Source organism: Elaeis guineensis, chromosome 1, assembly GCF_000442705.2.
Source record: "Elaeis guineensis isolate ETL-2024a chromosome 1, EG11, whole genome shotgun sequence".
Classification (NCBI taxonomy): domain Eukaryota; kingdom Viridiplantae; phylum Streptophyta; class Magnoliopsida; order Arecales; family Arecaceae; genus Elaeis; species Elaeis guineensis.
In genome coordinates, this window is record NC_025993.2 from 107,498,590 (window position 1) to 107,515,767 (window position 17,178).

General features: G+C 42.9%; 1 long non-coding RNA gene across 1 annotated transcript; it reads right to left on the bottom strand.

Annotated features, from left to right (window-relative positions):
- Positions 1-5,332: 5,332 nt before the first annotated feature.
- Positions 5,333-16,817, bottom strand: LOC105038365 (uncharacterized). Its single transcript, XR_830716.4, has 3 exons — positions 16,643-16,817; positions 7,797-7,954; positions 5,333-5,615 (listed from the first exon to the last, which is right to left on the bottom strand). It is a non-coding gene; the product is annotated as an uncharacterized lncRNA (long non-coding RNA).
- Positions 16,818-17,178: the final 361 nt, after the last annotated feature.

Sequence of the window (17,178 nt, forward strand, 5' to 3'; positions counted from 1 at the left end):
AGATTCCATACTACTGACAAATCAAATGAGAGTAAAAGAGAGGCACGTCCGCTGACTCAAAATCGTACTGTGTCTTATCCGACTGGAGGTCGTCAAAATTTACAAACGACTAATAGTCAGGGGAGAAGAAGTTGTTTGATCATAAATCGATCCTACGTGCTAGTTGAGTAGCTATTGGAACTAAAAATCGGACGATCAGGGGTTGGACTAAATGCTGGCCGATCAAGGATCGAATATTTAATCGGACAGCCTTTAGTTGAAATTGTCAAATTTGGACGAGCGAGTTATGATCGACTGTTGGTGCGGCTGAGGCATATTGGCATGGGCTTAATGGACTGAATATCTATCAATTTTTTCATGTTATCGGTCTACTCCAAATTCCCCCAATAGTACAAAAAATATATCAATTCAGTGGGGTACACCCCTCACAAGTTATCGACAATTGTCCCAGAAAAGTTATGTACGTGAAATCACTTATAATTAAATGATAGGGCTAAAATATTTCTTATTCAGTATTTTTACACTATTTGTGATGTGATTTTCTCTAAACAAAGAAGATTAGTACCCAAAAAAAAAAAAAAAAGGTTCGGTGGGGCACGTCCCTCGCAAGTTATCAACAATTGTCCTAGAGAAATTACGCATGTGAAATCACTTATGATTAAAAGATAGGATTAAAATATTTCTTATTCAGTATTCACACACTATTTGTGACGTGATTTTCTCTAAACAAAGAAGATTAGTACCAAAAAAAGTTCAGTTCAGTTCAGTGGGGTACGCCCCTCACAAGTTTCAACAATTGCCCTAGAGAAGTTATGTATGTGAAATCACTTATAATTAAAGGATAGGACTAGAATATTTCTTATTCACACACTATTTGTTATTTCCGCCAATCTGGCCCGACGGAGTAGATAATTAGAAAAGTTCTATAGGTGTGATGGATAAGTATTCACTACTTGATGGATGAGAGCTTGATAGAAGGTTCCTCCCAAAAAAAAAACAGAGAGACATTTTGATAGAAGAGTAGAAGAAAGGAAATCCCTGCATAGGGATCAGTTCCTTGCTGAACAACAACACTACCAATCCAAAATCCAAAAGAGGACACATGAATTAAATCCAAGTCCTCCTAATGAAGCAGGTTAGAATCACTGGCCCAAACACGTCCAGTTCAGCAGCCATATTTCTTGTACCAAGAAAAACTACAAGCAAGGAACAATAGGAAAGCAAAAAAAATTATGGATTAATATTTGAGAAATACAGAAGTAGCACTGTACAGAAAGAATAATGCCTTCAGCAGAAGATCACAGAGACCCTTGAAAAAAGCTTCTGCACAAATATCAAGCTAATGAGAAGGCAGGTAAGGACTTACATCTTAGCTCTAGAACAATTGGAACTCGTCGTACCTAAGAAGCTAACCCACTTACAAGAAGGCCCTAACATTCTTTTCTGTCTTTTTTTCCTCAGAAAGGAGATCATCGACTAATTCCTTGATAGTCTTCAACATATCAACCGGATTCAAACTTGGCTGGTGTACTTTCCTTTCTGTTGACATTCCACTTTCTGTGAACCAAAATTTGTGGCAAGAGCATTAGTTGAGATCTCCCAGCTTGCTTCTCTCCTACTCCAGCTTGATAGCCTTACCTCAGACCTTGTGATGGGTAATTGCAACTCCGAACCTGACATGAGCTCAGACTCAGAGACTGCATTGTGAAGCCCATTGCTCTTTCTACCACCAATCTCCTCATCAAAATCTTCGTAGCTACCATTTTGGGAGATCTTCATTAGATCCCCACCAATCTCAAGGTCATCTTCAGCTTTTAGACGCATGTCACCATATGATTCATCTTCTGTCCCCCTGAAATGGCTGAAGGTGGTGGTATCATGACTTCCTCTTGTACATGGGCACGGAATTTGTTTCTTGATGGTTTTATCCCCATGCAAAATGCTTCTTGGAAGTTTCTCAAGCAACCTCGATCATAGATAGGGATGGCAATGGGTAGGGTTTGGGTCGGATAGTATACTACCCATCCCCAAACCCGAACTTAATACCCTATACCCAAATCCTACCCGATACCCAATCGGGTAAGAAAAGAGATACCCATCCCCGTACCCAACGGGTTCGGGGATATCCGTGGGTAATCCATTTTCCCATATCCAATCCATACCCGCCCCATACCCATCCATTCTATACAAAAAAAAAAGTAAAATAATTTTATGCATATTATCAATCAAAAATAGAATTACCAATTATATATATATACATACATACATACGCACATACACACTTCTAACACACACACATATATACATGCATACATATATGCATGCATACATATACATACATACATATATATAATTATATATATATAGAGAGAGAGAGAGAGAAAGAGAGAGAGATCATATATATGTGTGTGTATATGTGTGTGTGTATATATGTGTGTGTGTGTGTGTGTGTGTGTGTGTGTGTGTGTGTATATATATATATATATATATATATATATATATATATATATATATATATATATATATATATATATATATGTATATGTATATATATTCGGATATGTATATATGTATATGTATATGTATATATATATTCGGATATGGGTTCGGATATTATCCATATCCATAGGTTCGGGTCGGGTTCGGATAGAAAATAGCACTACCCATACCCTACCCATACCCGTACTATAGTTTTCGGGTTTTACCCAAACCCGAACCCAAACTCAGTCAAACCCTATTTTTCGGGTTTGACCGGGTTCGGGTAGGATGTATACCCATCGGGTCGGGTTAATTTTGCCATCCCTAGTCATAGATATCGGGCCTCTTGTGAGCTCTGCATCAGACATAATTCACATGTTATTGTTATATAATGTCAATCAAATGGAAGTTTGGATAGCAAAGCATAAACCTAACAAGACTTGACTAGGATTTCATTAGCAAGAGGGAAGAAAAGGATGCCTAGAACACCATCTGAATAATCCACGATTACAGATGTACTAAAAATCAGCACTAAGAGCATGAATTTTGTAGTAGAAAATTATTTCTGGCATTATTACTTTGATAAATCACATATCCACATTTGGAATTGGCTTTTCACCTGTGATCATCCGCCAAAAACATGGATTTCAATGAGAAGCATCTGTAGAAGCTGGCCAACATTCTTTTTTTTTCAATTTCAAATTAACTCCAGCATATTGTTTATTATTTTTTTTTCCAAATCTTGTTCGTTATATTTGAAAATCGAAGAGTCCAAATTTCTTGGTATTTCGGCTTTCAAAATATTCGTAGAAGGAAATCGAAATCAAAAACAAACCTATTTCTCCTTCTCTCTCTCCTATGTTCTTCAATTTCTCTCTCTACTAGTGTGTGCGATTTTTTTTTCCGAGCTTCGAAGGCTTCGACGACAAGAGGAAGACATCTTCCTCTTCACATGAGTCCCCCGTTGCTCTCTCCATCTCTCTTCCCTGTTCCTCTTCACCGTCGGTCCTCTGGTAGCCTGTTTCCTTCGCTGTTGGTTCGTCGCACTCTCTCTTTTTCCCCCTTTGAGGAAGCCCCGAAGCCCCTATTCCATGGACTTCTCTCTCTTTGATTGAGAGAGACAAGTGGTCCAAGTGGACTGTGGTTCGTGGAGTCTTAAGGCTGAATCAAACTCAAAAGCCACTAATCAGTAATTCGATATCCATAGACTTCTCTCTCTCTCATTCCCTATTTCTTCTATTTAAATTTCTTTAATTTTTCAATAGTTCTTAATTCTAATTATGATGATTGAAGATTCTATTTAATTTTTTGAGTGAATAGTAAATTAGTAATGTTTAATGTTTACTTTTTTGAAGGGCACACCGCATATGAATATTTGATATTTGTGTATGTTTTAGACTTAGTATTTTAAATTTAAACTTACCTATGCTTTTTGAGTGTTCATTAATTAATAAATAGGTATATATTTTGATTATACTTTTATTTTAATATTTCTTAAATTATTTTATTATACAAATTTTGATTTTTTGCTGATTCCTATCATTTTATAAAAAAATTAAATTTGTTACCGAATCTTACGATTCGAGTCACGATTCGATTCGCGATTCAAGATAAGGCATGGGCGATTCACAAGTCGAATCTTGATTTGACAACTATGGCTAAAGGAAAGAAAGAACCGACCTGATTGGTACCAATTAGATACAAACGAAAGCATGTGAGACAACCAACAAACCACAGAGAGATGAAACAGTATATCATAAAAGCTACAGAGGAAGGAGACCTTTCATTTAATTCCATACCATAGGATAATCCCCATCCATGAGAGATTTGATGTACAATGCAGACATCCATTTTATGTGGATATCAAAAGTTCTAAAATTTGATTGACAAAATGCTAATTAATTAAACTGACCACATGAAGATAATAGATTGGACGATGGTTATTGGTTAAGTTTAAAGTTGTTGTATTTCTCCCCCTTTTATTAGCCCTAGAAATTTTGAGACGAAAACTGCTGCATTTCCCCTACACCTATTGTAACTTTTGTTACATCTTTTTTGAATTGGACGATGGGGATCCCACAGCGATGATTCAAGCTGTTGTAACTCATGTGGTCATGCTTTCATTGCATCATATGGTTTGTCTTACATGGTAGGTCTAACAAACAGAATTTATGTACTAGTAAAAATGTTAAATTATGATTCAGTATGTACTTTCTTCTCTTCATGATTATTCTTAAAATAAAACTTTTTTTTTCAATTATTTATATAATATTCTACATTAAGAAGAGAAAAACAAGAAATAAGGATCAAAATTTAGATACAACGAAAAACAAAAATAACTATAACAATCATCACAAGACATTCTATGAATTCTAAAATATTGGAGGAAATTGAATACAATTGTTCATCTTCAGTGAATTGTCTAAATATAGACATAACACATGCTAGAATATTTTCTTTTTGAATTATATTCTTGCAATATAATAAAGTATTTTTTTATAATATACTTAATGATCTATTGCTGAATTTCATAACCTCAAAAAATCAGACTGCATGTTTTGCGAATTGTTGCCGTGCTAGTTACTGCCTCCCCTGCTACCATGACTTCTTTTATAATTATGATTCTTATGATGGCATGTATTACTTTATGTTATTTAAATTATCCAATTTTTAACCACTTGATGCATCTGCCTAACCGGATCTGAATGAAAATCCACTCAACCAAATCCTAATCTACGACCCCCTTCTCTTTCTCTATAACATATATACTTCAAAGTATCAAGATCAAGATCAGTTTTTTGGATTTGCAAATTATAAAATTTATGATGTACTTTTACTCATTTGTTATATTCCTACCGTCCATTTCATGTTTGATTGATATAGTGTATATTATGATCTTTTCTATCTATCTATCTATCTATATTGATGAAATAGTAAATCACACTATAACTATCACATGCTCAATAATAAGGGCATGGCACAAGATTTGAGTTAAAAAGCTGAAATATGCCCAGATAATCTGCATCTATGTACTTCTAGTAGAAGGAAATGCTAGACAAGAGCTTTTGCTTGTGCTGCTTCTCAAAAGTGGCAACAATGTCATCTATTGCATCTTCCCAGCAATCTATTGCTTCAAGCTGCACCATAAACATGATCTGGATGAGCCAAAACTTTAAAGGAGATTTACCAACTAATTTAGTGAATTTTGGCATGACTTCAAGTTTGAAACAACAGAAATGGAACAACAATGATTCAACATTCTTTCCATCCATTGTTTCTGTTTGACAAAAATCTAGTTTGGTTGAATCATACACTACTAATGCATGGTAGGTTTTCTGTATGCCATACATCCACTAATAAGCCTCAGCACACAAGCAACTATGGAAGTTAATTTCAATCTTTGATCTTATTTTCCAAAAAAACAGTAACATTTGATGAGCTGATTTGATAAAATTGCATTAACTGTAGTAGGATAAATCAATTAACAAATCCACAAATCCATCTTATGCTAACATTAGTAACTGTATTTTTACACAAAAATTGAAATTTAAAGTTTCTTTGGCAATCCATAAACAGAAATACATGCGAAAGAAATAAGTGCAGGGAAAAATTGAAAAATGAAGAGAAAAGGTTCTTTAAACCAAAACACAAGAGGGCCCAATACAGTCAGAGGGATTCATCTTCCCTACACTAAATCACAAAAGAAAATATCCGTCCAGCTAAAGATGTCCTTAATTAGAAAGAGATAGAAGACTCACCATTATTGCTGCCAATGCTGTTGCACGGTTGGTGGAGGTCACTAGCATTGTCGACATGGGTTGGATACCCTAGGGAGGAAGGTGTGGAGAAGGAAGGAAAAGTAGCACGTAAAGGGGAAAGGGATGCGATAGGTCAAGGACCAATAAATGCTAGAATATCTTTTCCATTGGTTTGGGCGGATTATGAAACTACTCTAGTATGGAATCTATACTTCATACTCCAAAATCACTTTCCAAACACCATATGGTATTTCTTAATATTGGGGCTCAAAAATACCAGAGTATTAGGAAGTACTCTAGTATTTTTGGGCATGAAAACAGGGTCTAGGTATCTCACAAAATTCTACTACAAGAACACTTTAAAAAAAAAAAACACTATTCATGTGGATCGATACTGATTTACTTTTGAAACACTATCTTGTTGCTTATCTCCTTCAATTCACTTTCTCTTGTCTCCTCTCTCTCATATCACTAAAATTAGACTGAAGTTAGGCAGAAACTTTTATCAGAGTCAAGGACTGTTCTTTTCCTTTTCATGGGTGTAGTTTTAACAACTAGTCCTTCTCCCCAAACTTGATTTTTTGAATCACATTGTTACCAGTTAGAGTTGTAATAGCAATACTTGCTCAATGGTTTCACAAGCCTGATGCATGTCACAAGCTAAATGTTAGCAAATTTAGGTGGAACCATAGGAATGCAAAATTAATAGGCTTGCCACATCTTTTATACATTTTGTTTTTAACATTATTGTTTCTAGTCCCAAATGGCAAACAAATTAGTGAACAAGGATGTAAATATCAATTATGAGAACCCTAAGCACTATTACAGGTGGGTAGGGCCAAGCTTGTTTTTAGCCTATGATATCCTTAATGCATGCTTAAACTGATTCTGATAAATAGGATTAGGCTACAAACATTTTGCAAGTTAAACCTATTCCCCTCACAGACCTTAGAAAAGTCAAGTGATGACCCTATTGAAGCACAGTGTGGGTGAACAAACTTCAAAGGGAACAAGGTTGACTAGAAATTCAACCGAGAACTTGCTAAATGTATATTCGGAAGTATATGTTTGCTTACATGAACAACAAGAAGATAGCAACAAAGGCATGCTCTTTGCATCATCTTCCACCCATCCACAAACCCACATAACAAAGGGAAAAAGAAAATACATCATCTCCCCAAAATCTATGACAGTTCATTCAAGCTCGTCAATTAGGCTCACCCAATTAATCATTGTCACATAACCCACCATACCCTGATGGGGGAAAAGAATCAGTTTAATGTGTTGCCAATCAAAGAGAGAGAGAGAGAGAGAGAGAGAGAGAGAGAAGCATGATAAATCACATTCAAATGCAATTGAATGGCTAAAACTGACACACAAAAGTATATGCCTTAAGATTAAGGGCATTAGTTAAGCCACGCAGCCAAATAACCAAGTGGCTTAGGTTAGGCTGAGGACTGGATAACAAATCAAGTGCCTAAATCTCAATATGACAAGCATAATAATCAAAGGACCCACTTCTATAATATGTTCATATGCATGTATGCATGCACTGCATACCTTCTGGCATAAATCCAAAGCACTTGGCCCCAACAAAAGCTTCTTCATGGTTACTTTTTGCATCCAAATTGATTATAAGTACACTTTTCATCAATGTATGCTCCCGACTATTTAGATCTTCCCAAGTTCAATCCAGCAGTCACAACACTAGTATGCTTCTGTAAACCAAAAAAAGCAAAGAAAATAAATGAATAGGAAAACATGCAAACAACCTTTTTATCAAGTACATGCTTTTTAACATTTTAGTTGATGGACCAAAAGAATATACATGAAGTGAACATCTGAAACTGATGTAAGATGACTGAAGGATCATCTCACAGGTGCTTCTGAAAAAGCACAACCATTTTTGATGACAGAAAGGTTAACTTACAAAGAATACTCAAATACACAGGCTTTTAACAAGGTCAGCTTATATTTGCATATAAAAGCAAATCATACTATTGATATACTTAATCTCCTACACTATGGCCAGAAAAAACACAGATCAAGATTTGGCAGAAAAATGAGGTGATTATCTACGTTTAGCATTGTTAGCACTAGCAACAAGAGACGTTTGGTTAGAAAGGGGACTGGTTATCATGAATAAGGAGCTCAAATCAGGGACACATGATCAGTAGAAGATTCCATCTGGAAAGTATTAAGGAAACCTAGTTTCAATTCTACTCGTGGCCCTCTTTGAAGTTCTTCTTTTCCAACCATCAAAACAGTAGTACATTTTTGATGTGGCTAAAAAGTCTCATTTCTTTTGGTAAATGGGACATGAGAGATCATTGATTTCCGGTTGTCAACTTCTCGAGAATAAGAACTTATATGATGGCCAAGATTCTCAATTATCCCGATCTCACTCCAAGAACTTTTAGACAAATCTCCCAAATATGCAGTACAATGTGTCCCCAAATACAAGAAAGAAACTAATCATAACATCTGTTAGTGCAGAATTCCACCGAAATCGGAGAAGCTGGAGTCGGGATGACCGCGGCCGCCGCCGGAACCTGCAAGGAAAGTCTAAATCGGAGTTGGGGGTGCTCCGGCAAGACCCTTTGACACTCAAGTCAGTACTCTGCTTCAACAAAAATGGAGTGCTCGAGAAAAAATTTTAGCAGAGTTTTGAAATAGAGTTTAGAGCTTAAGGAATAACGTATCTGGGGGGTCCCTTTTATAGACGGAGGAGCATAACTGATTGACAGCGACGTCCGTAACCACCTGGTAGTGGGCCGTTCGTGGCCGCGCAGAGTTTGTTGCGGAGAGTAGTGGCGTCAGAAGGCGGTTCAGAGCCGCGTGGGGTTTGTTGTGGAGAGCGGGGTGGTGTCCGTTGTCGCAACTTGCCAGAGAGTGGTGGGATCATGTGGAATATGTTACAGGGAGTAGAGTGGGGTAGTGCCCATTGTCGTGACTTGCCAGAGAGTTCGGGCCTGTTGGCTGAAGCTCGGCTGGGACGTCTGATGGAGCGGAATGACTTTCTGTCCCTGCAATTTGGGAGAAGCTTGGATGTTTTCGAAGTTGTTGATGGGTTAACGGTTGTGGAGTGCCATTGGTGCTGTAGACGGGAGTCATCTGCTGTAGAAGCTTGGATAGGAACCACCTGTTGAAGAAGTCCGGTAGGAGTCCGATTGCTAAAGAAGTCCATCTGGGATTTGCCTAATGTGGAAGCTTGTCTGAATATTATCCGCAGGAGAAGTTCGGTTTCATGAAGAATCTGACGGAGGGTCGGCCGGTGGTGGACTTCGGATGGCGTTGGGGAGGTTCATTCGCTGGAGAAGTCTAAGGATCCTGTATAAGTCTGGATGGCGTTGTTGAAGTCCGGCTGCTGGAGCCCGTCTGTTGTAGAAGCTCGTCCGGAATCCATCCGCTATGGAAGTTTGGATGGAGCCTGATACTTGCAGAAGGCTGAAAGGAGGCCTCTTATTGTAGAGGCTCGGTCGAAGATCGATTGTCGTGAGAGCTCAGTGCAGTGACCTGGCCGGTGGAGCCTATTTCGTCTGAGATCCATCCACCGTAGGAGCTCGGTTGAAGTCTACCTGTGATAGAAGTTCGAAAGAAATTTATTTACAGTAGAAGCTCGGATAGAATTCGCTTACAGTAGAGGTCCGGAGTAGACCGCTCGCTGTGAAAGTTCAGAATATACTGCTTGCGGTGGAAGTTTGGAGTAGACTGCTTGCGGTAGAAGTTCGGAGTAGACTGCTCGTAGTGGAAGTTCGGCTCTTGCAGGAGCTCGGTTGGAATCCTGAAGGTGGTCGACCGCCGTAGAAACTTGGGTAGAGTTTGATTACTGTAGAAATCTCATTGCCGGAGAGGCTCGGATATCGATGAAGTCCGGAGGAAGTTCGGAGAATAGTTGATCACTGTAGAAGGTCGGCTGATAGTGAGGCCCAGAGAGCCTTTGGAACGGCCCGGTAGATGGGTGGAGAAGCTCATTGTCGGAGAAGTCTAGACGGTATTATGAAAGCTCGGACGGTCGAGGGGGTTCAGAGAGACGCCACACAAGGTCGGAAGCCGGAAAAGTCCTGGAAGGGTCGGTATTTTACAAACTTCGATCGGGGGGTATTTTATACCCAACACCAGTCCCTCTACTCCCGAGTTCAGGTTCCGAATGAAGGGAGTACAGAAAAATTCTCACGGTCGAAGTTGCCCCCCTCGATTTTTGCACTCGGTGGTTGCCAGATATTTTGGTGCTTGGCACGCTGATGCCGGTCCTCCTCCAGTCGAAACCTCATCGACTGTTGCGGCCGCCGCTGTCGATCTTTCGGGGACGCCGAGCCCCTCCACTTCTGTCCCAGAGGTCCGGAACCTCTAGCTTTGTATTTTTCTTTTGTGGTGATTTTTTTCATTCTCCTGTACTTGAAAATTATTTAATCAATAAAATTGGATTCTTCTTTACAAAGGGCCCTCCCCCTTTTTCTCTTCCTTCTGCATTCTTTTTCTTCTCCTTTGTCTTATTGTACTAATTTGAGTTGTGGCACTTTTACCTCCCAACGACAGTGCCCTGTCGAAGCCCTTCCCCTGCCATAGGGGATTCCTCTGAAGTCGATGATCCGAGACCTCAGAAGGGAAGTTCGTCAGTTGACAAAGAAGTCCGAGAAGCTGGAAGACGAACTTCATCGACTGAGAAAAAGTCATTCGGAAGTCACTGCAGAGGCTACTCGCTTTCAGGACCTCCACAGGAAGGGTCTCATGGGATACACCCGGAGGAAGGCCGACTTTGCAACGGAGCTTGAGGAACTCTGGAAACGTGCCAGCGACCGATCTTGGACTCAGGCTTCCAAGATCAACTCCCTTGAAGTCGAGCTGGCGGCCGCACGGGAGAAGATCGGCCAGTTGGAAGGGAGTTCGTCCTGGCTCACAATCCAAGCCGACCGCGACTGAGACTGGTCAAAGAAATTCTTCGACCTTCAGAAGCAGCTGCAGGACGCTGAGACGAACTACAATGTCTACCGAGTCGATTAGAGTGGACAAGTAGAGGACTACCGAAGGAAGCTCCAGATGGTGACCGATGAAGTTGCCCGCCTTCGGAGGCAGTTGTCTGAGAGAGTCCAGCTTGCCTCTACATAAGGCTCTGACGAGCTTTGCTCCTTAAGGGGGACCCTAGCAGAACTATCTGCGGCCCTTGGACGAGAGGAGGCCGAACTGCAGCGGCTGAAGATTCAGCTTGTCCACGAGCAGCAGGCGGTCAAAGATGTCGAGGCGGAGTCAGAGGTCCTGAGGAAGATGCTTCGAGAGTCGGAGGGCGAGAGTCGGTGGTTCCACCAGATGTACCGGGATATGCTGCTGAGAAAGATGGAACTAGAGGAAGAGGTTGAAAACTTAAGGCAATCCCTAATAAGGACCGAAACTGAGAGCTCGAAGTTGGAAGAAGCTGGGCTTCCTTAGAGCTCCTTTCTTTTTTTTTGTTGTTTCTCTTTTTTGACCTTCAAGGCTTTGTAATGTATACTTCACTAATAAAATGAAAAAAAAAAATTTCATTATCTTGTCCATTCTTGTATTAAATTATTATTTATCAAACTTCTTTTATCTTCCGCCTTGTTTGGCGTCGGCGTTGTTTGTGATTTCTCGTCTGTTCTTGCTTTGAGTCATTGTTTACCGAACTTCTTTTGTCTTCCGCCTTGTTTGGCGTCGGCGTTGTTTGAAAGTTCCCGATTGTCGCCGTGTTGATTTGCCTTTTTTGTTCGTGGCCGTAGGTCTTTCCGAGGCTATTTGAGTTTGACGCTTCCTCCTGGTGCTCGAGCTTGGAGACCCGAACTTCTCGTTATTTTGAGAAAGTCGATTTCTTCTCGACCTGTGTCGAGTGCCCTTTTAGTGACTGAGAATTTTTTGATAGGAGTATCCCTCCTCATTGAGACGAGGTCCCTTGTGTCTTTGATGTAGTTTATTTTTCACTTATCACTGATGTAGTTCGTCACTTTTCCTTTTCATCTCCCCTTATATTTTTTTTTTGTGTTCGAGTGAGGATTTCCCCTCTGCTCTTAACGGGGTCGTGAGAGCATAGAGGAGCCGTTGAGGAGGTCTTCCTCTTCACCCAGTCTTGATCGACTGGGCTTTTATTTGTGTCAGGACGAGGTTCTCCTCTTATTCCCAATAGTCAATTTCAGCTCATGTTAGGATGAGGTTCTCCTTCTATTCCTAACAGGACTGTGGGGGTACATAAGGGCCGCTGCAAGGGCCTCTCCCCTCATCCGATCTTTAAGTAATCGAGTCTTCAACTTTACTCATGTTAGGACGAGGTTCTCCTTCTGTTCCTAACAAGGCTGTGGAGGTACATAAGAGCCGTTGCAAGGACCTCTCCCCCCATCCGATCTTAAATAACCGGGCCTTCGACTTTGCTCATGTTAGGACGAGGTTCTCTTCCTGTTCCTAACAAGGCTGTGGGGGCACATAAGGGCCGTTGTAAGGGCCTCTCCCCCCATCCGATCTTAAATAATCAGATCTTCGACTTTGCTCATGTTAGGACGAGGTTCTCTTTCTATTCCTAACAAGGCTGTGGGGGCACATAAGGACCGTTGTAAGGGCCTCTCCCCCCATCCGGTCTTAAATAATCGGGCCTTCGACTTTGCTCATGTTAGGATGAGGTTCTCCTCCTGTTCCTAACAAGGCTGTGGGGGCACATAAGGACCATTGTAAGGACCTCTCCCCCCATCCGATCTTAAATAATCGGGTCTTTGACTTTGCTCATGTTAGAATGAGGTTGTCCTCCTGTTCCTAACATGCTTAATTTCGATTGTCGAAAGGAGCTGTTCCTTGTTGTTATGAGCTCAAGCCAAAAAGAAGATATACAAATATGAAAAAGGATTTTTATTTGAGGCAAAGTTATTGGCAATACATTCATAGATTTTTCGAATCTCATGGTCGCGGAAGGTCCGTCCCCCGTCGGGGTCCTTCAGAGATGGAGTTGATGATCCCAATTGGAGGCCGATCTTCAGGCTGGCCCTCTCTCCTTGGTGGCTCCAGTTGTGGCAGGGCTCTTGGCCGATCTTCCCTACCCTCAGGCCGGCGTCGAATGAATCTGTTGAGCCGATCTCGCCTGATGAGCTCCTCAATCTCGTCTTGAAGCTAGATGCACTCCTCCGTGTCGTAGCCATGGTCACGATGGTAGAGGCAGAACCTGTTAGGGTTGCACTTTTCGGAGTGGGTGCGCATCCTTTCCGGCCTCGGCAGCTGCTTCCTGACCTCCATCAACACTTGGGTTTTCGATGCGTTGAGAGGGGCGTAGCTGTGAAATCTTCCCGGGAGAGAGTCCCGTCGAACTCTGTGGTTAGGGCTTCTTTGCCTACGGGCCCAGGGAGGAGTCTGGACACGCTTGTGTCCGGAGGGAGTTCGAGAATGTGGCTGAGCTTCACTCGGCCCTTTTTCAACCGCGGGCTTGCTGGAACCTCCCGCCTGTCGCTCCTTCGTAGTCTCCTCGTCCTTCATCTTGAAGGCTTCTTCTGCGCGGGCATATCCTTCGGCCCGAGCCAGTAAATCGGCGAAGTCCCTGGGATACTTCTTCTCCTAGAAAAATAGAAGATTGTTCTTTTGAAGGCCGCCCTTCAGGGTGGCCATCGCAACCGATTGGTCTGAGTTCCGGACCTCCAACGCGACGATGTTGAAACGGTTGACGTAAGCTTGGATGGATTCTCCCTCTTTTTGCTTGATGTTAATGAGGGACTTTGAACCTCTCCGGGGACGTCGGCTGCTGACAAAATGAGCAACGAACTGGTGGCTCATCTGGTCAAAGGAGAAGATAGTACCCGGCTTCAGTGCTGAGTATCAATTTTTGACTGCTCCCTTCAAGGTTGACGGGAAAGCTCGGCATAGGATAGCGTCTGGCGCACCATGGAGCAGCATTATTGTCCGAAAGACCTCCAGGTAGTCGACCGGATCTGAGGTCCTGTCGTAGCTCTTGAATTGGGGGAGCTTGAAGTTTGACGGGATCTGTTCCTGCATTATCATTTGGGAGAAAGGAGGGTCAGTACAGATGTCCTCACCATAAACAGGGGGAGCATGGCGGAGCTCTTCGATCCACCGGTTCATCTCCTGGAGTCTTCAATTCAGGAGGTCTTCTCGACTGCGGATCTCAAGGGTCTTCTGGTGGAATGGAGGTAGGGACTCTCTGGGGGTGGAATCGGGGTCGGATGGTAGGCTCTCCGCCTTCTGCTTCCCTTTTTCGGGAAAGACAGGGCGACTTGCCCAAGTGGCCCATCCGATTGTCGGATTCTGAAACTCCGACGATGCTCTTTCCAACCGCACTGATGCCTGCGGCTGCCGTGGCTGCTGCTGCATGGCCTGCACTGTTTCGGTAAGATCTTTGACCTACTGAACCAGCAGGTCGAACTGCTCCATGCCGACTGTCGTTGCCGGAGGAGGAGGAGCCTGAAAAATTGGAGACGAGGTCGGATCTTGCGGAGCTCGCTGAGATCTGACCGCGGAGGCCGTAGATCGCCTGGTGGATGCCCTTCGGGGAGGCATCAGGTGGAGATCTGGAGGGAGAAGGAGAAAAGGGTGCCGGAGAAGATGATCGGAGTCAGTCCCGTTGAGCACTCCTTTAAGAATAAGGGTACTGCGAAGACACACAGGGCCCTTCCTCTAGCGCCAATTCTATTGGTGCAGAATTCCATCGAAGTCGGAGAAGCTGGAGTCGGGATGACCGCGACCACCGTCGGGATCTGCAAGGAAAGTCTAAATTAGAGTTGGGGGTGCTCTGGCAAGATCCTCCGATGCTCAAGTCAGTACTCTGCTTCAATAGAAATAGAGTGCTCGAGAGAAAATTTTAGCAAAGTTTTGAGATAGAGTTCAGAGCTTAAGGAATAACGTATCTGGGGGGTCCCTTTTATAGATGGAGGAGCATAACTGATTGACAGCGACGTCCGTAACCGCTTGGTAGTGGGCCATTCGTGGCCATGCAGAGTTTGTTGCGGAGAGTAGTGACGTCAGAGGGCGGTTTAGAGCTGCGTGGGGTTTGTTGTGGAGAGCGGGGTAGTGTCTGTTGTCGCGACTTGCCAGAGAGTGGTGGGACCATGTGGAATCTATTACAGGGAGTGGAGTGGGGTAGTGGCCATTGTCGTGACTTGCCAGAGAGTTCGAGTCTGTTGGCTGAAGCTCGGCTGGGATGTCTGATGGAGCGGAATGACTTTCTGTCCCTGCAATTTGGGAGAAGCTCGGATGTTCCCAAAGTTGTTGATGGGTTAACGGTTGTGGAGTGCCGTTGGTGCTGCAGACGGGAGTCATCTGCTGTAGAAGCTTGGACAGGAACCACCTGTTGAAGAAGCCCAGTAGGAGTCCGATTGCTAAAGAAGTCCATCTGCGATTTGTCTGATGTGGAAGCTCGTCTGAACATTATCCGTAGGAGAGGTTCGGTTTCATGAAGAATCTGGCGGAGGGTCGGCCGGTGGTGGACTTCGGATGGTGTAGGGGAGGTTCATCCGCTGGAGGAGTCTGGGGATCTTGTGAAAGTCTGGATGGCGTTGTTGAAGTCCAGCTGCTGGAGCCCGTCTGTTGTAGAAGCTCGTCCAGAATCCATCCACTATGGAAGTTCGGACGGAGTCCGATACTTGCAGAAGGCTGAAAGGAGGCCTCTTATTGTAGAGGCTCAGTCGAAGATCGGTTGTCGTGGGAGCTCGAAGCAGTGACCTGACCGGTGGAGCCTATTTCGTCTGGGATCCATCCACCGTAGGAGCTCGACTGAAGTCTACCTATGATAGAAGTTCGGAAGAAATTTGTTTACAGTAAAAGCTCGGATGGAATTCGTTTACAGTAGAGGTCCGAAGTAGACCACTCACTTTGGAAGTTCGAAATATACTGCTTGCGGTGGAAATTCGAAGTAGACTGCTTGCGGTAGAAGTTCGGAGTAGACTGCTCGTAGTGGAAGTTTGGCTCTCGCAAGAGCTCGGTTGGAATCCTGAAGGTGGTCGACCTCCGTAGAAACTTGGGTAGAGTCTGATTACTGTAGAAATCTCGTTACCGAAGAGGCTCGGATATCGATGAAGTCTGAAGGAAGTTCGGAGAATAGTTGATCACTGTAGAAGGTCGGCTGATAGTGAGGTCCAGAGAGCCTTTGGAGCGGCCCGGTAGATGGGTGGAGAAGCTCATTATCGGAGAAGTCCGGACGGTATTATGAAAGCTCGAACGGTCGAGGGGGTTCATAGAGACGCCACACAAAGTCGAAAGCCGGAAAAGTTCTGGAAGGATCGGTCTTTTACAAACTTTGGCCGGGGGTATTTTATACCCAACAACATCGTTTATCAAGAAAATCAAAGAAATCACAAATTTACCAAGACAGCGATGAATGCGATTCAAAGGCATCGCTGAAATCAAGTTTTAAATTTTTTAAGAAAAAGATTGCGGGAATGTAAAGAGCAAAATGTCCAAGAACCAACCTTCAATGGTCATATCGAAAACCTTCTCTTCGAAGATGAAAACAACATCAAAGCACCCATTGGCAGCATTCTCCTCCCATCTTTGGGGCGAGTCTTCACGTTCGAATTCCTCTTGAGCATCGGCAAGATCCCGTGCCGTAGCTTCATCACGGTTCACACCATAGCGTGCCGTAGCTTTGTCTCTCTCTCCCCCTCCCCCGCCCCCACACGTCCTCCCTCTTTTTCGTTCCTTCTACAAGGAACAAAACCTTGAACCGGGTCGGGTCGGGGGATCTGCCTAGATTCTCGACTAGATTCTTTAGATCGATCGATATGGTTCTATCCGAACCGTGATGGGCCCGGTCCGAGAATTACGGTCTGTGGTCTGACAGCAATGGAAGGGGATGGGCCGATGTTTTCGACTACGACCGATTTCGCCTTCTCTTTTTTCGAGGAAAACTCAAACCTTTCCCACAAGCTTGTCTATAATTTCAAACTAGCAGGGAGGCATGTCCATTGCATGTTCTTTTTGATAAGATAATAAAACATGACATAAT